Below are 22565 nucleotides of genomic sequence, written 5' to 3' on the forward strand. Positions count from 1 at the left end.
TGAGTGGTTGCATTCCGGGCAGAGGGCTAGCTTGGAGCCCTCTGGCTTGCTTCTCAGCCCCAGTAGCCTGTCCCAGCCCAGACAAAGGATGCACTCAGCCATAACGGCCATGGGACAAAAAAAAAACAAGGCAGCAGATGGAAGAAGCACTGCAAAGAGAGCAACCTTTGGTGGAGCAAGGAAAGGTCAGTGACCCTGGGAAACAGTCTGCAGGGGGAGAGCCAGGAGCCACAGAGAGGGTTCCTAATGGAGGAAGAGTGAGAAGAGAAAAATCAATGTTGCAGGGAAGTGTCTTCTCACATCCTTCAGATGGATGCAAGGGAGGAGGGAGGGCACCCGAGAAGCTGGGAATATATCAGCTACCTCACCCTTATCAGGGGAGCAGGTGGCGGAGTCCCAGGGCCTGGAGGCCTCTCAGGAGATGGGAGATAATTGCAGGTGGTTCTGTGGTTGGATACAGCTCTGTCTCAGGGTGAGGCAGGGAATGTATGACCCCAGCGAGGGCCCCTTATCTCTACCAGAGCAGGTTACCATAAGACAAAGAGAATTCAGGAGGCTGTCACGTCATTGTTTGTGTTGCACCCTTCCTTTAGTTTTTGAGAAATCTAATGGACGTTTTAAGTGCTTCAGACCAGAATGAATGTGGGCATTTCGACTCTCCCAGTCTCCTGCCATGCTGTCTTTTATTTAAAATAATAATGAAAACTCTAACCTTCCCAAATCCTTAAGACGGGGGTTTTCTAGTCAACAAGAACATAGTCTTTAGATATCATTAGAAACGCCTGCATTTCTATTTGGAAAAGGAAGGGTGAGGTATGTTGGAATATTAATGTGGAACATTTAGATGAGTCTTAAATTTGAAAAGAATGTGAGAATTAATGCTTGAGTTTAATCGGAGCTTGAATCATCACAGATAGATTTTTACCCTCTTCTTCTTAATCAATTTCACCCTAATTAATTCTTCTGTGTCTACGTCTTCTTACATTAGATAGTCTGCTGATTATTTCTACAATCAAGAGACTGTATATTCATGCATTTTTAATAAGGAGCGACTGCGTCCTTTTTCATAAGTGATCCTGCTGGTTGGCAGTTGCAGCCGCTAAAATAATTATAGAGCAGATTACTTACTTTTAAAGCATTGTTTGCTGTCATATTCTTCCTAGGTGACAATTTGGAAGAACTCTGTGGGCTGCTGTAATTGGGCAGAGGAGCTGGGTACTTAATGTGGCAATTTTCAATGTCAAGTGCTGTTTATTCATAGGTTAATGCCTTAAAAAAAATAAACACAGGGGTAATTTGGTCTTGCTGGCTGATGAAGCCTTGTGCTACAGACACAAAGACCATTTTAATTGTATGCTTGGTTTAAAACCTTAACTCTTAGAAGAACCTACTTCTGAAGGCTGCCCAGAACCTTCTGCCTTCAACTGTGACTAGCTGTTCATATCGGATTATTATTTATGTGAGGGGGTGCTCTCACAGCAGACCCTAATACTCCTGCAATCTTGAAGGCTTGAAACAGGGAATGCAGTAATCCAAAAGCCTCGGTTTTTTTCTGTTTACCAAGAGGAAGAAGGAAATCCACCTTAGGGTAAAGACTGCTTTTTGTTTTGGGAAAAACACTGTGCTTTTTGGTTATGCAGAGGAATGAGCTCAGAGCTGATTCTGGAATGGACATGTTGAGACAGGAAGAAATAAATGGCTATGCATACTAATATAGAAGACTGTCTTCCTGGTGGGCAGACAGCTACAGCTTACTGCAGAAATTCTTCCAACATTCACTTGGTGAAGAAGAGGCTTTCTTTTTCTCTCTTGGTGAAAACAGGGAGTTGGGGTGTGGACTCCAGGTAGGGGAGTCTGGCCATGGGCTGTCGTCGTGTTCATAGAAGTTAAGTTCACTCTGCAGGGAGATGGGAGTCCTGAAGGCTGTGGAGACAGAAGGCAAACAGTGTATCCAGGTCATGGGTCAGTGACTCCAGGAGCGTTTGTAGGCAACCTGCAACTTAGTTGTTTTTCTTCTGTGATTATAACTCTCTTCTGCAGTTTTGTTAATCCTACAGTCTTAGGAAAACACAAGAAGAGCCTATATCCATACTTTAAACAGAGGGGCGCAAAGGAGTATGATCTTTCCTTAGATCTCCCGCATTTATTTTTTTTTAATTTTTATTTATGCATACAAGAACTGGGATGTAGGCCAGAGGTGTGGGGGTGAGAGGATTCACCAGAGACAAAGTGGGGAGCAGAACAGACAAATCTACTGAAATACACTGCTAAGGGGAGCAGCGGGTAAGACAGGAGAGGTCTGCTGTGCCATGTGGGTCAGCTCTCTGGCCTGGAATCGAACTCAGGCCGCAGTGGCTGGTGAGACTTTAACTCTTGAGCCACCAGGGAGGTCCAGATATCCCTCATCTAAAGATTCTTCAGGGAAGCGTGGTGATCCTGAAACCCATACAAAGGGCCACAGGAGGGCCATGGGAAAGGAGGCTGGTGGGATCACGTGAAGATAGAGGCTCAGTGTGAAGCCTAGCTCAGGTGGACAGGTATGGAGTGGTGTGAGATAAGCTTCCTTCCACATATACTAGAGAGAGACCTTCAGAAGGAGAAACTACAGCTTACAGATTACATGGGCATAGGTGATTAGCTACCAGTCATCTGGGTTGCCCTTAATATATGCTGCAGTTGGCCAGTCTCAGAGGTTTTCCTACCCGCCCTGCTCTCCACACCAGCTGTTCGGGGAAAGTGCCAAACTGTAGCAGCCTCCAGTTCATTTCCTAAGAACGCCACTGCCAGCTGCTCTGCACAGCCCAGAGCCAGCAGCTAGAGGTGTCATTGACATTTGGGTCATTACTCCCACTCCTACAGCATATGAGGAGACGGAACAATTCTGGGGAAGTTTCTATCTATAATAAAACAATTAGATGAGGTGTTTTTAAAGAGATTGGAAGGGTAAGGTCTGAACGGGGGTTGGCAATATGGTAAGTAAATAGCAAGCTGGTGGATGGAGCTGGCCCTCCAATCGCATTTCTCTGACAGGAAACCTAAATTCAGGGAGGTAATATGACTTGTCTGAGTTCACTCTATTGATCAAGGGCAGGTTCAGGGCTTGGGACTCAGGTCCCCCAAATCCCAATTCAAAGCATTTACTGGTGAATTTCCTTTTAGCTAGAGAAAAGGGAGGGAGAGGATCTGGGGAGTGAGTTCAGAATTCATCAATCATTCTTCTCTAGCAAAGCCTCCACATCCTGCCCTCTGCAGTTCTTCCACCTGGCTGTTCTGGGTTATAACCTTCTAAAGGAAACTGGAAATCTAGTAAATAAACGTTTTCTTGAGTTCTATGAGTCTCTCTAACAAATTAATCCAACTTTAGGGAGGGGGTTGCTGGAACTTCTGACCTATAACTGGTCAGTCAGAAGCATAAGTGACAACCTGGACTTTCTATTGGCATCTGAAGGGAGGGGGACAATTTGGTGAGACTGAGTCCTTAAGTGGTGGGATCTGACTATACCTCCGGGTAGATAATGTCAGAATTCTTGCAGGTGTTTCAGAATTGCTTGCTGTATGGAAAACACAACATTTGGTGTCAGAAGTGAAGTAATATGGCCATGGAGTATGGAGAGTAGAAGAGACACAAAGGAGGAGTGTGTTTTTCCTTATGCTGCTAGTGAGAGGTTTTCTACATGAAGCTTTTGTTGTCAGTTTAGACTAAATTATGTTGTATGACCTACCATTCTATTCACAATGGATTATTTCTTATGTTGCATGTCCAACTCTCAACTGATTTCCATGTCTTCTTCAATCTTAGTCTTCAATCTTGGGCTGAAAAGCAGGACCTCTCTGGGGCATGTCTACCTTGGGACAGAGGGAAAAAGCAACAAGGGATCACTCAGTGACTTCCAACATTGCTTGAGTGTGAGGTACATCACTTATATTGGAAAATGAAGTCACATGGCGAACTCTGATATGCATGGGTTGGGAGGTATACTCCTCCCCTAGGGAAGAGAATCAGGCAAAGGCTATGTAGGGTTGGCAGCAAATGTTTCTGAACAATTTTTGAACAAATAATACAACCTATTCACAGAGTAGTTTCAGATTATGAATATACTATGACTTTTAAATATGCTGATAGTTAATAACAAACTGTACTACAGATACTGTGTACTATATTAATAAACTGTGTACTGTAGATTTTTTTTTAAAGATTTATTTATTTATACATACAAGAACTGTGGTACAGGCCAGAGGTGTGGGGTTGAGAGAATTCACCAGAGACAGAGTGGGGAGAAGAACAGGCGGATTGACTGAAATATACTGCTGAGGGGAGCAGCGGGCGAGTCAGGAGAGGTCTGCTGCGCCATGTAAGTCACCTCCCTGACTAGGTATCAAATTTGTGCTGCAGTGGCTTCAGATAGCTTCATAGTGCTACATCTTAACCCCTTGAGCCACCAAGGAGGCCCCTATACTGCAGATTTTGCTGAATACGAGGTATACATGACTCTTGTCTACCTACCCCAATGTTGCCTTCAAGGCCCACATCAAGTCCCACCTCTCCCATGCAGCCGTCTTTACTGATCACAGCATTGATTCCCTCTACAATCCATTCTGCCACTATTGCCAGCCTTTTTACTGGTGGCTGTTTTATATATGTATGTCTTATTTCCCTTAGTAGACTGGAAATCCTGAGAATAGGAACTACATTATGTATTCCATTGGAGATCTCAATCTGTTCATGGAAAGCACTCAGTTCTAATCGAGTGAAGGTAATTACTTTGGTATGGAATTTTATTTTTAGGGAGCAGTCAGTCCTCCATGCTAATGTGACATTATTCCCACTTTGACAGATGAGTTTCCAAGAAGTTTAGAAGATTGATACACACTCCCAATTAGGACTGGCTTCCCAAATCTTTAGTCCACCCCACAGGTTTTTATCACTCAAGCTGCCTCTTACCCCTCCAGGGGGTAAATGTCTAAAACACATTTATCTTTATGGATTATCTGTACAACCCATTTCAGGTTTGTCTGTGATCTGTATCCCTGAGGTAAGATAAATGGCAGCTATTGGAAGGTCAACTGCTGGAGATATTGGGGTATAGAGCTAAGGAAGTAAATCAGTTAGTAAGTAGAATTATAAAGGCCAAGATATAAAAGTCCAAGCCAACCAGGATTTAATTTATTTGTTACCAAGGTCAATGCCATTTTTACTGCATGCTAATAAAAGCCTGAGCTCTGTTGCCAAGATTCAAGAGAAATTCTGTTTGTCATTTCCCCCTCTTTTGGTAAGGATGGAGACTGTCAAATTAGGGAAGGCAAGAAGAACAGGAACTAAAGGAAAAATGTAGCACTCCTCTGGTCCACAAGGATAATGGAGCCATGTCCTTTTCCTCATTAGTATCACAACTGCACCAGGAGCAGAGATCTCATCCAGAGACCAACTTCCTTCATTGAATAGTCAATCGCTTTGGTCTGGAAGGTAGACTACTTGGGTTTTGGTAGACATCAAGCTCAATTGAGGAGACCTTCCTTACACCTAGAGCACTGATTTTTCCTTGTCATTGTCATATACCCCAAACTTCTCTTACCTATTCTATTTCCAACTCCACACACATGCAGTTCAGTTTAGACTGTAAGTCACTCAAAGAGCTTTTACTCCTGGAATTCTCTCTCCAGTCATGTCATATTCTGTCCTTGCTTCAACACTTATGTAAATACTGCCTATTTCAGGAAGGATGCCAGGCTTGGGTTCACCTGGATGCCCATTATCACTGAGTTCCACCCCAGTTTAGGACAGTTACACAGTTACATACATTGATCTGCTTGACATCAGTATGGTACAGGAGAAAACACAAATTAGAGGGCCAGGAGACTTGAGATCAAGTCTTTATGTTGACAGTAGCTTGTGACTTTAGGCAAGTTACTTCTCTGGATTGTTTTCCTTATCTTTAAAAGGGATAAGAACCCCTGCCTTGTTGACCTCATCCAATGGTATGTAAGTTGAAGAGGAATGACATGTTCATTCATTTAACAAATGCTTATCAAGCATGTAGTTATTTCTAGATCTTAGGGATAGGGCTGTGATTGAAAGAAGCTGTCTATTTTATTTAGCTTACACTTCAGTAGGGGACACAGGCCATCAACTTATCATGTGTCCTGGTTTTCTGTTGCTATGTAACAAATCACCTCAAAATTCAGTAGCTTACACCAACAACAGCCCTTTTATTATTATCTATCTCAGCTCAGTGGTTCTTGCCCAGTGTTTCTTATGCAATGTCAACCAGACAGTGGCTAGAGCTAGAGCTAATGTCATCACAAGTGCGGTCATTCATGCTGACTGTTAGCTGGGACCCCAGATGAAGCTGTCAACCGAAACACTTACATGTGATCTGGGCTTCTCTGTATCATGGCAAATGGTTTCCAATTGCAAGCATCTCAAGAAAGCAATGCAGAAGTGGTGACCATTTATGAGTTGTTCCTTTTCTTATTGTTGAGTTTTAAGAGTTCTTTGTATATTTTCATAACATTCCTACTCAGATATATATCTTTTGTAAATATTTTCTCCCAGTCTGTGTTCTGTCTTCTGAGTCTCTTGATGTTTATCTTTTTTTAAAAAAAGATTTATTTATGCATACAAGAACTGGGGTACAGTCCAGAGGTGTGGGGGGTGGTGAGAGGATTCACCAGGGAGAGTGGGAGCAGAACTACTAAAATACACTGCTGAGGAGAGCAGCTGGTGAGTCAGGAGAGGTCTGCTGCGCCATGTGTGTTGCTCCCTATTGCTTGATAGCACTGTCTTTAACACCTGCACCACCAGGGAGGCCCAATAGATGTTTATCTTTTATCTCCCCAAGCAGCAAGTGGACTCTATGACAATGTGCTTATTCAAAACTGCCTGACACATAGAAGGTGTTCATTAAATGTTAGAAAGTGAGAATTAGCATGCTGGTCTGTAGTCAGTGTTTTATTACTTTGGTTGATGTTAGTGTCTCCTTAAGAGAGAATCCAACCACGGCCTGTTGACCACATCCAGTTTGGGAGTCTGATGCAGGATAGCCCCAGACCTGGAGCAATCCCCAAAGTGTGCTGTATCCTTGGCAACCGGCTGGCCTCTTCCTTAGCCACCATCCTTTCTCTTGCTGCACATCATTTTTCAAACATCAGCAAGTTGTATTACATGTTACAGTGGATTTTTGAAACTGAGACCCTCAGCTGACTAGTTTACCTTCTATAGTGGAGCATGCAATCATGTCCAGCTTTGCCAGTCCTTGTGTCAAATTTTCCCCAAGGCACGGCCCCCACAAGACCACTAGCTGTCAACACTGTGCTGAGGTCATTTGCAGGTAGTTCCTTTGGCAAATTATTTCTTAGTTCTCCCCAGCTTCTGCCCTTGGCCTCCAGAAACCTCTGGACTCTTCTCCATCTCAAGAGTTGATCTGAGCCTGGAATTTATGTTATGGTCTCACCATCCCATGAGGAGGTGTAAAGTTATTACTAGTTAAACCCCTGAAGTGCCTGCTGTCTATGGAGCTGGGAAGAAGGGTCTAGATGGGAAGAGATGGTAAAATGGTGACATTCTTGATAATAGCTAATTTTTTAAACACTTAGTTGTTAGGCTTCATGCTAAGAACAATGCACATATTATCTCATTTCATCTTCAAAAATTCAGTCATATTATTACTATTTTCCCCATCTTATAGGCACCCAAAGAGAGTCACAGAGAGGGTCATGCTTTTGTCAAGGTCAGACAATAAATAAGTGGCAGAGCCCATGTTCTATCTCAGGCTTCCATGCCATGCTGCTGACCACCACTCTATAACCGTCCCTTTCCAAGCAAAAACTAATGCAGCTTTTCTCCAAACTTTGCAAAGAACAATTGGCCTTTAGTTCTTGTGATTCAGGCTGCCCTTTCTAAACCATGAAGTTTTTCCCAGAGGCAACCATATCATGACATCTCCTCTGGGGCCTGGTGCGCCCCATGCAACCTCAGTCCTCCCCAGAGAAAACCTGCAACTTCAAGGCAAAGGTGCCCAGACTCACCCTCCAGTCCTCCCGGAGCCCTTAGCAGTGTCTCCTCATAAGCTTTTCAAGGGGACTTTGTGGGTTCCAGAACAGAGTCACTGAAATGCTTTATTACCTCATAAACAGAGTTCTGTAAGGACATACAGGTCCCTGTTAATTGAGATGCTCAGTTCCTGTATTTTTGGGTTTGGATTTATTTTCTTTGGTTGCAGGTACTTCCTTATCTGGGCAGACTGACCTTTGTGAGGGGAAGGTTGGTGTGCCAGGTAGGCAGAATGCCCTCCTGCCTTCCTGGGCCTGCATGATGACATATCAGGGTTCTTCCTGTCTCCTCTCTCATTGTGAGTGAGCAGGGTTTATCTGAGGGCAAGGAGGCTTAGGGAGGAGGGAAAAGGGACCACGAGGCCTACAGAATCCTCGAGTCACGGTCCTGAGGGTCCCCCCTGGAGTGGCACCTCTTCTGGCCCTCACATGTCTGCTACCCCCATCCACGGAGAAGCAGGCAGACCCAAGAGATGGCTGCCCCACGTATGGCACAGCTAACGGCTGACTCTATCAGTCAGCTCCTGGTAGGGAACAGAGTCTATCTAATACAGTTCAAAAGGAGAGGTTTCCCTTAGAGGAGGGAGGGCAGGGTTGGGGGAGCAATCAAGACTAATGGGGCGCTCAAAGATGAGCCAAGGCATAGTGCTCTGACCATCCCCAAGCCTAGAGGATCAAGGAGTGGAAAGTGTGAGACCAGAGATGGGGTAGAGACCCCATGGCTTCATGAGGGTGCACTTCGAGTCACAGAGGGGCACAGGCTCTGCCAGGTCCAGATGCCAAAGTAGGAGGGCACAAGGAAGAAACACCCTGACCTCTCTCTATCCTGCTGTCCCCCCACTCCTGTGTCTCCTGTGGGCCAAACCATGAACAGCCCAGATGATGTGATCTGCGGAGGTCATTCTGGACATGCAGCAGGATCTAGGAGGACATGATAAGGTACATGGAGCCGAACTAGCACAGCAGTGGGACGGGATGCTGAGACATGAGCGCTTCACAGCCCGAACGTGACACCTTTGTACCATGCAACACCACTGAGTGCACAAAGTTCTCTTGAATCGTAAAGCACTATTATTCCTTCTCGCTCCTGGAAGAACCTCTCCCAGAGAAGGAAATCACCTAGACACAGGCTTCCGTCCTCCTGGATCCAACCACAGCCCTGACTGCAAAGCAATCCATATTTTCTTTGGGATTTATGCTTATTTGTGCCCAGCAATGTCCAGTAATGGGCCCTGGAGAAATGTCCTTTATTCTCTGACCAGTCACCTTTCCTCCTCACTCCCCATCCCAACTCGTTCAGTATTTCCACCCAAGCCTTATGTTTCATAGATTTTGCTAAACTTCCCATGGGTAACTCGCCCTCAGTAGCAATACCCCTGGCCTATTCTTCTGGGGCAGGGACTAAGTGACCTCTGAGAGGTTGACAAAAAAAGAAAGCCTGCACAGTGTTCATTCTGTCAGGTGGCACATCCCCAGATCCAATGTGCACTGAGGTTAAGCTATGAGGAGCAGTTGACTGGAAAGCTTTAGAAGACTAAAGGGTGGTCCCTCTGATGTGTCAAGAAGCCACTTCCAGGCTGATAGGGACAGGGGAGAGTCCATCTTGCAATGTGTCTACAGTGATACCAATAAGGCATTGGCTAGAAATCAGGAACTTCTGGAAAGGTTCCCACTCACCTTGTTGGATTGTGTCTTTATTCTCTGCCCACTCATGTTCATCCAGCTACATCACCTGACTTTCTCTTCTGCAGCTTCTAGTCTGGCTAAATGTGGGGACTGGGCTCAATCAAGGTGGTCAGAAATTTGTCTAAAAACATTCCTTGGTGCAGTGGACCCTAGATCTCTCTCCTTCTCACCTACTCCCTCCAACCACCCTCCTGGACACTTAGCTCCACTTGGTCTCTTTGCTTTGCTTTGCATGATCAGTGATGATCTTGATGGTGATGATAATCAATATTCACTCTTTCTTAGCTTCTAAGTACTTTACAAATACTAGATGATACAGTCTTCATGACGCTATGGTTATTACCATTTCACAGAGGAAAGAGCAAGAAAGAACACATGATTTGGCCAAGCTCACACAACTAGGAAGTCAATTGTAGAGCATGAATCCAAATCTAGTGAGGCCTCCAGAGCCACATTGTAGCCATGACCCTGTATTACCTATTGAGGGCAGGAAGTAGGTGTTTCCTTCTCCTTTTATAAAGGCTTATTGAATTATAATTGATATACCACTAACTATACATATTTAAAGAACACAATTTTATGAGTTCTGGCATGTTTATAGTCCTGGAGCCATTGTTATAACCAAGACAACAAAAATGTTCATCACTCCAAAAGCTTTTCTGTGGCCTCTATAATTCACCCCTCACTGCTCCCACTCCATCCTGTTTTGAGGCAATCAATTATCTGCATTGTGTTACTATAGATCAATTTTTATTTTCTAGAATTTCATATACAGAAGTAAACAACATGACTTCTTTTGTTTTTGCCTGACTTATTTTACTTTTTTTTTTGAGGTTTTTCTATGTTGTTGCTTATATCAATATTAGTTCATTCCTTTTTATTGCTGAGTAGTATTCCATTGTATAAATATACTGAATTTGTTAGTCCATTCACTTCTTGGTGGACATTCGAATTGTTTCTAATGTTCGGCGAATACAGATAAAGCTATTATGAGCATTCAAGTACAAGACTTTTTTGTGAACATATGCTTTCTTTCATTTCCCTAGGTTAAATACCTGACTGTGTAACAGTTGGTTTGTGTAATAGGTATTTGTTGTTATGAGCAACAGTGAAACTGTTTTTCAAAGTGGTTGTATCATTTTACATCTCCACCAGCAGGATGTTAGGAGTTCTAGTTGCTCCCCTTCCTTGCCAGCATTTGGCATAGTCTTCTTAACATTAGTCATTCTAGTAAGTATATAGTGATTTTTTACTGTGTTTTTAATTTGCATTTCCGTGATGACTAAGTATGTTAGGATTCTTCTAATGTGCTTACATGCCTTCTATCTACCTTGGGTGGTTTGTCTTCTTGAGATGTAGGAGTACTTTATATATGCTAGATGTAGTTTTTGCACAATTTAATATGTATCACTTTTTCATAATTGTAATGATGTCTTTTAAAGAACAAAATTTTAGGTTTTAATAAAGTCCAATTTATTGGGGTTTTTCCTTTGTGGGATTCCCCTCCCCCCACAATTGTCTAAAGAGAAGGTATTCTCTGTTATTATTAATGTGATAAAACAAATACAGTGTAAAAGTTATAATTTTAACTATCCTGAAGTGTATATAGTTCACTGAGTACTTTTACACTATTGCAATTTATATCATTAAACTCCTTTTAAAGAATTTGGAAAACCCAAGGTCAGTTAGATTTTCTCTTATATTTTCTGGGAAAAGTTTTATAGTTTGGGCTTTCACAGGTCATTTCAATTTAATTTTTTTGTGTATGGAGAGAAGTGATGGTTAAGGTTCATTTTCATGGTTAAATACTTGTTCCTTTACTGTTTGTTGATAAAAAATCATCCTTTCCCATTAAATTGCACTTATACCTTCATCAAAAAAATTGCTTTTACTTTTTTTTTTTTTGCTGTTTTGCTTTCCATTGACAAGTTGCCTTCTGATTTTCATATACTGTCTTCCTGGATAGCTCCTCCACCTGCCACTCTGCACTGATCTGTTGCCTGACCTGCCCTCCTTGCTGGTTGATAGATTTCTAATGTTATTTTTGAGGTCTGACCTAATCCCTTGCTTTGCCCCTGATCTGCATTCAGCCTTGCTCCAGCCTTCCTTGTCTGGGCTCTGTGCCCAGCACCTGGGCCCTGCTGCTGCCTACAGTCCTCATTAGAGTCCTGGAGGGCAGGAGCTGCAGCTGGGTCCTTCTTGGGCCAGGGAGCTCTAGCCTGCTGTCTCAAGAAGCCCTGACACAGGATACCAGGGATGCTGTTTAATGTATGGCTACAAGAACCTTCTCAAACCTCACTGGTCATTGATACCAGTCTAGTTGTGAACCCCAGTTAGATCCAGAAAAAAATTTTAATGGATACAATTGAACAAGAGAAATGCAGGTCAGTGTTCTCCTACAAGGAAAGAAGACTTTCTTAAGAATATTTATTCTTTCCCATTACTGTGGAATCCATGCGTCCTTTAAAAATTTAGAGGCAGAAAGACCTCCATGGGTGATCTCTTCTCTCCTTAGTCATCATGAACAAAACCTGGGAGAAGCCTTGGAATGATTCCTTCATATTGTTTAGACCAGTCTGGAACGAAGAGACTCAAGTGACTCAAGTTTATTGGGAAACACTCTCCTGTAAGAGGGAGGTAAACTTCTGGAAGGATTTCATTGGAATTCAGTCAAAGGGGGTGGGGGGTGTACTGCATAGAACATCCAAATCAAGTCTGAGGTTTTCTCACCAAAAATCATTTTCCATACGGAATGAAGAATCTCTGTAGTCAACACATATTCTGGGGAGTACTTGAGAGAGGTCATATCCTAGCAAAACACCCCTCCATTCCTGAGATTGGACAGGGCTCTGGGAGTTGTTTTTCCAGTCACAGACCACACTTAGGCTCTTGCCTTTGTGAGTCAACAGCTCTAGTCTGGGAGATGGTCAAGCTTGGGGACAGAGAGCTTTATTTTATTGTTACTTGGTTCATTCAGGGACAATCCTGTTAACACCAGGTCCTAACCAAGGTCCACAATGCTCTTGGCAGGATGTCACGCACCCACTTTTCTGGGAATGCACACAGCCTGCTTCTCCTGTGGGCCATGTCAAATGGACAGAGAACATCTGAATGTGAGGGTTGGGGAAATATAAGCAAGGAAGAAGGGATGGATTAGCATCAGCATAATTGAGATTACTTTCAATGCCAATGTTTCCTTTTCAGAGATAAAGAAGGGGCCAGGGTCTTGTCCCAGAAGGAAGAAGACCAAGTTCATCTCTTTCCCATATCTTTTCTGGAAACAGAAATAACTCAAAGAGGCTCATCCTGATGTTTGATTTTGACAGTCCAGGACTTTAGGGATTTTTATCTTTTCTCAAGTCACTTCCCCATCAATAAAATGACCAGAGGGAGGTGCAAGGGGTTAAATCTCAGCACCATGAAGCAATCCACACCCACTGCAGCACAAGTTCAATCCCTGGACAGGGAGATAACCCATGGGACATAGCAGACCTTTCCTGTCACGCCCACTGCTCCACTCAGTAGTGTATTTCAGCGAACCTGCTTGTTCTGTTCCCCACTCTGTATCTGGTGAATCCTCTCACCCCCCACACCTCTGACCTGGACGCCAGTTCTTATATGCATAAATAAATTTAAAAAAATAAAAATAAAATTATGTACCAGGTAAGAGAAAGAATCTGTATTGCTCTAGAAGTGATGAGGGTGAGAGAGTCACAGAATGGTAAATATGACTTGTTAAAAATGAAGCACTAAGACAAATTTCCCCATGTGCCCAAATTTCTGGCCAGACTGACTGGTAAGCAGATTAAGCTGAGGTTTTTGTGATTTGAAATCCAAATGGTGTTATGGGGAGAGTACATTTTTGGAGTCAGATATCTGGCATTGAAATCCTAGCCCTGCATCTCTTCTCTGAGTCACTTTGGGAAGTCACTTCACTTTGTTTCTTCATCTATAAAATGAAGTAATACCCATCTCATAGGCTTGTCATGAGGATTATTAGATTTTAAAATAATAGCTACTTTCAACTGATTATTTACTATGTGCTGGGTACTGTGTTGAACACTTTATATGTCTTAAATTACTTCATCTGAACTCATTGTTTAAATGGTTTAATAATTTCCAAGTGCCTGGAACAGTGTAAATTACACTGTAGATGCTCTGGAAATGGTAGTTGCTGCTATTGCATTATTTCAGAGCTATAAGGAAGATCCTCTTGCTTCTCTTACTTGCTACAAGGTACAGGATTCTGAAAACGGACAGAACTATCCAGTTAAGACACTCCAAGACCAGCCAGTGGGTTAGCAGCTGTCCTCATGTATTTGCCACAGGCCACAGATTGAAGCTGAGCTTCTTATAAAAATATCCTGGTTGTCTGTTTTTTATAACTCCTAAAGTGCTTCTTCCAGGAAGCAAATATTTTCAAGGGCAATTATAGAAAGCTTGTAGAATTCTCCAATGCAAGGCAATGTTGAAGCAAAGCGAAATGCTGAGAAAAGGTTCTTAGGAATTTCTGTAATGCCTCACCAAGGATCTTAAAAAAAAAAACAAAAAAACAATAAACATCTCCCTCCTGTCAGCCTTGCTTCCCAGGGAAACCAGGCTCCACAAAGACCACAGTTTTTGTCTTTCATTGCTTTAGAAAGACATTCTTATGTGTTTATGCTTTTTATTTTGGTTTGTTTGCTTCTCTTTGACTTGAAAATTACTCTTTGTATATACCTCAAAAGTCTTGGGTTTTGTCTTGGGAAACAAGCATAAGAAGTGATTCTGTGCATATCTTTTAAATGGCCAAAATCCAGAAAACAGACAATATCAAATGTTGAGGAAGATGTGAAGCAACAGGAATTCTTATTACTTTGCTGGTGGGAATGCAAAATGGTAGAGCCAGTTTGGAAGATAGTTTGACAGCTTCTTACAAAATTAAACATATTGTTACCATACCACCTAGCAATCAAGTTCTTTGGTAAGTGAGTTGAAAACTCATGTTCATGCAAAAAGTTGCATACGTGTTTATAGCAGCTTTGTGTATAATTTTCCAAACTTGGAAGTAACCAAGATGTCCGTTAGAATAAAGAAACTGTGGTACATCTAGGTAATGGAACATTGTCACTAAGAAATGAGTTATCAAACTATGGAGAGACATGGAGGAAACTTCCATGTATATTACTAAGTAAAACAAGCCAGTCTGAAAAGTCTGTGTATTATATGATGCCAAATATATAACATTCTAAAAGAGGCAAAACGAGGTAGATAGTAGAAAGATCAATGGTTGACAAGGGGGGAAGAGAGAGTGAAATAAGTAGAGCACAGAGGATTTTCAGGCAGGGAAACTACTCTGTAGGAGACTCGAATGATGAATACATGAATGAATACTCATTCGTCCAACCCCATAGAATGTACAACACCATGAGTGAACTCTAATGTAAAGTATGGACTTTGGGTGATAATGTGTTCACTTAAATTCATTGAGTCTAACAAATGTCTCTCTGTGGTGGGTGGAGGTGTTGATAATGGGGAAGGTTGTGTAAAAGGGGGTGGACAGGAAGTATTTGCACTGTCTATAGTTTCCAACTTTGCTGTAAACTTAAAACTTTTCTAAGAAATGAAGGCTGTTTTAAAAAAAGTGATTCAGGAACTAATGGCTATAAAAAAAAAACACCAAACACACACACAACATAGACCCTCACAGTACTAAAACCAACTACCCAAAGTTCTGCAGGTAGTCAGAAGATATTCAGATTGGGGGTGGCACTGTTAGTAAAGGAAGATAAAGCACCAGACTTCCAAGTTCATAACTGATTGCTCATTCATTCATTTATTTATTAAATCCTAATTCAGCACCTAGGTTTTGCCATGTACTCAGCGAGGTGCGGGGGATACAACAGACAAGGCTCCCTGCCTCTTGGAGTTTTTTTTCTAGTGGGGGAGACAACACAAGCAGAGGATCTAAACTGGAGTTGTACCTGGGGTGTTGAAGACCAGAGTGGATGCTGGCATGGTTGGGGCACAGGGGTCAAACAGGGAGAGGCAGGAGAAGTCAGAGAATGTTAGGGGCTCCAAGTCACCGACAGAGCTCTGGCTTCACTCTAAGTAAAGTGGGGGAGTCGTGGGAAGGACGTGTGTAGAAGAGCACGTCCTCCAGAATGCCTGTCTCTGGTTGCTCTGTGAACAGACTTCAGGGGCAGGTGTGGTCCCTCCAGTGAGGAGGCTGCTGCAATGATCTGGGCCAAAGACAGTGGTGGTTGGGCCAGGGTGGTGAGAAGCACTGCTCTAGTTCTGGGCATGTTTGGAAGGTGGTGCCTGTAAGATCTGCAGACAGATGGAAAGTGACTTCCTGCCAGGGCCTAACCTGGTGTGAGTTGCATTTTCATTTAATGGCAAGTATTGATTGACCCTCCAGAGTTTGGGGGTAGCAAGCGTCAAATCCCACTTATACAAAGTGACAATGGAGAATTTTCTGGAAGGATGTGTGGACTAGAAGGAAAAGTTGCAGAACCAGATTCTAAAAGGGTGGGTCTGGGATCTTAGTACCAGAAGTATATTTTAAGCAGGCCCCATTCATGGACAAAGAGCGCCTTGACTCGGGATTCAAATTTCAGTGAGGGAGTAAGAATCAAACTCACCTTGGACCACGTGGTCAGCACTAATTGAGTCACCTCAATGGATGGTGGGGGGGGGGGGTGAGAGATGCATCGCTAGAGTTAACTTGGGTGCTGAGATCAAAAGACAGAAGGGAAATGGGCATTGGACAGACAAAATCCACAGATACGTACACATGATTCTAGCATAGAACTTGTGAGGTGAGAGACACAGAGGCTCAGGTTTTGACTGACCAGGAAGTGGGCAGGAAGGAAATCGGTTGACTTCCTCTGAGTCATGTTGAGGAAAGAGTGCTGACCCAGCCTTTGCCCCGCGACTCACTAGCTGTGCTACTTCCAGCAAAAACTTGTTCTTCTGGTCCCAGGGCTCACGTGGACTAGGGTAAATGCTGTAAACCTCATCTTCACCAAGGGCCACCTTGAAGATGTCTCCCAGTTTCCCTTTCCCCCACCAAAAAACCCCCACATTGATTCATGACCTTGTCTTATAGAATTTTACCAAGTGTGTTTGGCTTCTTGAAGTTTTGAGAACAGCTGGGGAGGGGGTTGTGGAAGTGGCATCAAAGAAGGTCTAGAAGTAGGGAGTGAAAAAGGCCGGCAAGGTGTGAGGAAGACCACCAGTTACAGGCACCCCATAGAGAGCACAGCCGCATTTCCGGGCACGCTTAGGAGACTCTTGATATGCTCTCCTTCTGCATTCTGTCTTTACTGAGACCAAAGGAACTGGATCCTCTGGAAGGTCTGATTCACATAGTGTTTTCTAGCTTCAAGATGCCATTTGCTACACTGTCACCTTGAATTCCCTACTGGGGGTGCCACGCAGGCTGTAAATGTTAACACAGCAAATTGCACTGACTTTCTTCCCAATCCTCACTGAGCTCCTCTTCCCAAGCTCCCCCCTCCTCCCCAGCACTCATGCCCACTTACATTTCATACCATCCTATTTAGCACTTGATTACATATTGCCTTGAATTGTTCTCCAGCCCACTCTGATCAGAGCCTCCCACCTTGCAGCCCGCCCACTCCTACCTCCCAGTACGCTGGGATTTCAGCCTCCTCCAAACCTACAGGCTCTTTCCCTTTGCCATTTTCTTGTCATTGCATCAGAACCCCCATCTCACCCCCTTCTTCATTTCCTTCCCTATTTAGCTTACCTTCATGAGCCTCCATCACCTGCCTTTGCTGGAGCCTCCCTCCCTGCTCCTGCTCCTGCCTATCTGTGCCCAGCCCATCAGGCCAGCTCTTCCTTCTCGCTGGCATCTGGGCTCCCAGGCTCCTGAGCTCTGCTGGAGAAAATCACAGCCCACGCAGATTGGCGCTACTACAAAGTCATCTGCAGCCTCGTGGAAACCCTTCTTCGCACCCCTGTCAGCAAATTCTTCTTTTCCCCGGGGTGGCGCTTCTAAGCATTCCCCACCCCTTGAGCTGAGCTGAGATCATAGAAGCCATTCTATGATCTTCTCTGAGGGTGAGGGAATTTCTACTGAAATGAAACCCTTATGTACCCATTCCTCTGTCCTCCTTCATGAGCTCTGCCTCCCCCCATCTGAAAGGCCTTGTGACTTCCTTAGCTGGCAAAGGTAGCAGCCCCCCAACCCCCTTTCTGAGAGCTCTGCAGCCCTGGCACCTCCTTGGCTTCATCAGTCCTCTGTCCTACCTTCTACTCCCTCTATCTCATCTGGTCTTTGTCCTGAGTGCACAGGTATGTTCCCTGTCCACCACACTAAGACTTCACAGTTAAGTATCCTTGGCGAGGCCACGGCCCACCATGACTGTAAAGTGTGCAAAGGACACAAGTGACCCTCTCAGTGTGAAGAACTCATCAGGTCCTATTTGACTTTGCAGAAGCTCCAACACTATTGGATCCTCTTCTTGCTTTTCTCCCCTCTCTTGACTGACGCTGCAGTGTTTACATTCTGTTCTTCTCCCCCACCCACCCTAGATTTCAGTTTTACTAGACTCTGCTTCTACCCCCGTCACTGCCATGGTCTTTGGGATGAAATCTATGTTCCTTTGGGCAGCAGACAAGGGCTTCCGCCATCCGGCTCGTTTCCTCTCCCTCTCCCATGCCTTCACGATTTACTCCGCTCCTCCACTGACCATGTCCTCTCCTATCTCTGTGCCTTTGTGCATCTTTTTCCTCTGTATGCGGCCCCCTTTCCTCTGTACATGGCCCCCTGCCACCTCACCCAGTGAACTCCTGTTCATCTTTTAGGGATCAGCTCAGGTATTGCCTCAACCCAAAGTCAATCTTGCACAATCACACCTCATTTAAATTCCCCCAAACATCCTGAACAAGTCTACATCTTAGCGCTGAGCACATTACATTTATCTGTGCATGCTCCACTAATCTGTCAGCCTGTGAGGCTGGGGACTGGATCTCTTAGCCCCCACATACTTGATGCCTATCACAGCTTGGCACATAATAAATGCTGCATTCATTTAATTCATGTTTGCTGAATGAGTTAATGTAGTAGCTATTATTCCTAACTAGGCAACTGCAGGGTGATGAATGGGTTCAGCCTCCTCAGCATTTTATGTGGTAGATATTTATATTTTTTATTGTGGTATAATACATATAACAAAAATGTTAAGTATGCAACCCGGTGTCTTTTAGTACTTTCACAATATTGTATAACCACTATTTTCTAGTTTCAAACATTTTTATCAACCCCCAAAAGAGATCCTGTACCCATTAAAGAGTCATTCATTATTTACATCTTCACCTAACTCCTAGGAGCCACTAAGGGTTTATCTAGTCTGGATATTTCATATAAATGGAATACTATAGGGCCTCCCTAGTGGCGCAGCGGTTGAGCGCTGGGTTGCAAAGCTGCCCACAGCCTCTGCAGCACCGGTTCGAACCCTGGCTGCTCCCCGGCCACCAGAGGAGGGTCCCACATGGCACGCAGACCTCTCCTGCCGCCCGCTGCTCCCCTCAGCAGTGTGCTTCAGTCCTTCTGCCTGCTCTACTCCCTGCTCTGGCTCTGGTGAATTCTCTCGCCCTCCCATGATTCTGACTGTACCCAGTGCTTGTATAAATAAATAAATAAATCTTTAAAAAAAAAAAAAGGAACGCTATACCATGTAGACTTTTGTATTTGTCTTTTTTTCACTAAACATAATGTTTTCAAGTTTCATCCATGTTGTAGCATGTATTAGCATAGCCTGTCGTTCCCTTTTATGACTAAAGAATATTCCATTGTATGGTTGTACCACATTTTGATTGTCTATTCCTCACTTGATGGGCATTTGGATGGTTTCTACCTTTTGGCTATTGTGAATCATGCTGCTATGAAGATTTGTGTACAAGGTTTTTTTGAACACTTGTTTTCAATTATTTTGGGTATATAAACAGAAGTAGAATTGTTAGGTCATATGGTTATTCTATGTTTAACTTATTGAGGAACCACCAAACTGTTTTCCATAGCAACTGCACCATTTTACAGTTATATTTATATTACCATTTGCATTATGTGAGGGTTTCAATTTCTCCACATTCTTGCCAACATTTGTTATTTTCCTTTTTTTTTAGTATCAGTCATTCAAGTGGGCATAAGTGGTAGATATATTTCAAGATATATGCTCAATTTAAATGATTTTTATCTATAAATGTCTTATTGCCTTCTATGGAGGGTGGGTCATAACAGCTGTATATGCCAGACCCCTGGTAAGAGTTGATTGGATCAGAGGATTCCCAAGTCAATTTAGGGCCAAAGAGTTCCTCCTATGTTTGAGAGAGGAATGAGGGAAGAAAGATTTGGTTCACATGACTGAAATGTGAACTTAAAGGCTATGGGTGTCCATCTTTGATCCCACATGGACAGACCAAGAGTGGAACTCCCCAGAATAAAACAGACACAAATACTCAGAGAGAAACAGAAATGAGAGGTGAGAGATCATATAGTCCCTAAGTTCCTGAGAATCTGCACATTCCCAGTTTGAGTCTTTCCTTCAGTCTGGTGGCATTCTTGCCTTCAAGACCTATAAGTCACCCTTCTATCCAATTGTGGTTAAACCACCTCCAATGAATTTCCATTTCTTGCAACAATATAATCCATGGTGACAACTCATTGGCATTTTCACAGCTTACTTGACGTAAGAGGTGGAAGCACAATGTATGTAAGCCTACTTCTTTTTTTTTTTTGTCCTAAAAATCATTTCTTCTGACCTCAGTGACTTTACCCCTGCCCACCAACCCAAAATAAATTTGGAGGCAAATCCAGTGTATTAACATCATCTAATATTCATGAGGCATCTTCAAGGGCAGGGTGTCCAGCACTCGCTACCACCTTGATGTGTCTCTTGGCATCTCTTCTAGATTTTTTTTCCCCCTAATAGCAGAACTCTCTCGTTCAGCTCTCCAAGTGTCATGTTTTCTTGTTTTAGTTATTTTATCACTGTAACTTTTCCCACTCTTACAGAGCTTTTCAAGGACAGCAAGCCAAGTTGGTGTGGAGGAAAGGACATTCAACTGGGAGTTTTGAAGAACTGAATTCTAGTCCTATTCCTGCCACTAGCTTTGCTCTGTAATGCTGAGTAAATCATGAGACTCCCTTGATCTGTTTTCCCATCTGTGGAAGTGGGAGAGAAAAATAATACTTTTTCTGCCTACTTCACAGAGATGCAAGCTAAAATTAGGTCATGAATGTGAACATTCTATGAGGCAAAAATCTATAAATCGCTGTACCCATAATGGTAATGAATTCCCTTGATTTTTATCCCACTCCCAGACACCAAATTCAAGATCTTCATGCAATAATTTCTCGAATTCAACTCATTACATTTTTTTAAATATGGCTTGTCTCTTTGTCCATTTTCTTGGACACCGATTCCTTCTAATATAACAAACAAAGGGAAAGAAACATGTATCCTGTTCTGATTTACAGCATACTAATTTCTTGCCATTTCTTAATGGCTTCAATCTAACAAGCCAGTCCCTAACATGTCTCTAAGATGTATATTGTTCTTTAGACAGTGGTTCCCAAACTTGTCTGTATGTTGGCTTCAATGGGGAACTTAAAAACACACTAATATCCCTAGATTATGATGTCATTGGTCTGTAGTGTGGCCTAAGCTTTGGAAATTTTAAAAGATCCCTAACTGATTCAAATGTGTAGCCAAATTTGGGAACCCCTGCCTTTAGTGTTCTTCTTTTTTAAAATCTAGTTCTCAGTATCTTGGGGAAAATTCTCAGCCAGGATCTCATCTGCAGCATTTCCCTTATAAACTGCTACAGGAAACCATAGGAGATTAACCCTAAATCGGTCTCTTCTCCCTACCCTGGCTGTCCTGATCTTCAGTAGGTTAATTAAAGTCCCTTCTGACAGATGTAGTGATGCCATTGACGGAGGCTTCACTTACCTGCATGCACATTTCCTGTTCTGCTATGCCTTCCCTCCAATAATTTAGTTAAATTTGCATGATACCTCTTTTTTTTTTTTTTTTTCCAATTCAAATGGCCTCTCATTGTACCTGAGTGGCTGACTGGGTTTGTCTACCTGTTCTCTTCACTTCCGGATAGATAAATTTCTCTCTCTCCCCTTATGCCATCTCCATCTTGCCAGCCAGCTCAGCAAGCTTGTTCCAAGGGTTGCCTGGGCTACACCTCAGACTGAGACATTTCACAATTTGGAGCCAATCTTGGTAAAGCAACTCTGCGCTGCTGTGTTTATCCATTCCTGCCTGACTGGGAGCCAGACAGAATTTGCTGTTGATTCGGTAATATAAGCAAAGTCTATCAGGGACCCCTGATGCCGATGGCCAATACCACAGTGGCTTTTGTCAGGAGCTAGGGCAGATTCAAACCTGGACACAAAGTCCCTTGGGCTTTTTGGGCCACTTCCCGACCCGGGGTGGGGTTGGGAGTATCTGAGCGTCATCTCCATATGGATCTGAGTTCTGAAGTGAAATCTGTCTCACCAGGGCACTGTCCCCACTCGGGATGACTCATGTCTTTCATCTGCCTTGGCCCTCTGGGTTTATAGCACCATCTGATTTCCAGGGGGTGGGGATGATGGAAGAATAGATGCTTTCAGTCAAACAAGCATTACGGAGTCCTGGCTGTTTTAGGCCATATGGTACCCCCGCCCGTCACAGTCCTCATCCCCTCTTCCTGTAGTTCACTGTCTCTCCAGTTGGCTATAGTCAGAGCATCATTCCCAATCAAAGATGAGATACCATACACACCTGAGTTGTCATCAGAGAGCCCCAAATCATCCTCTCTCTCAA

General features: G+C 43.4%; 2 long non-coding RNA genes across 4 annotated transcripts; one reads left to right on the plus strand and one right to left on the minus strand.

Moving 5' to 3' along the window:
* Nucleotides 1-573: 573 nt before the first annotated feature.
* On the minus strand, nt 574-8087 carry LOC119259326 (uncharacterized). 3 transcript variants are annotated; one of them, XR_005128431.2, is made up of 4 exons: nt 8026-8087; nt 3723-3842; nt 1710-1923; nt 574-1269 (listed from the first exon to the last, which is right to left on the minus strand). It is a non-coding gene; the product is annotated as an uncharacterized LOC119259326 (long non-coding RNA). The 3 variants fall into 3 exon arrangements; XR_005128429.2 differs by lacking the exon at nt 574-1269 and having other exon boundaries at nt 1276-1923; XR_005128430.2 differs by lacking the exon at nt 574-1269 and having other exon boundaries at nt 1276-1923; nt 3723-3846.
* A 65-nt stretch (nt 8088-8152) lies between these two features.
* LOC119259952 (uncharacterized) lies at nt 8153-13077 on the plus strand. The gene is made up of 4 exons (XR_005128613.2): nt 8153-8273; nt 8924-8988; nt 12251-12372; nt 12940-13077. It is a non-coding gene; the product is annotated as an uncharacterized LOC119259952 (long non-coding RNA).
* Nucleotides 13078-22565: the final 9488 nt, after the last annotated feature.

This window comes from Talpa occidentalis, unplaced genomic scaffold (genome assembly GCF_014898055.3).
Source record: "Talpa occidentalis isolate TD23 unplaced genomic scaffold, MPIMG_talOcc4v2.1 talOcc4.5, whole genome shotgun sequence".
In the NCBI taxonomy this organism is placed as follows: domain Eukaryota; kingdom Metazoa; phylum Chordata; class Mammalia; order Eulipotyphla; family Talpidae; genus Talpa; species Talpa occidentalis.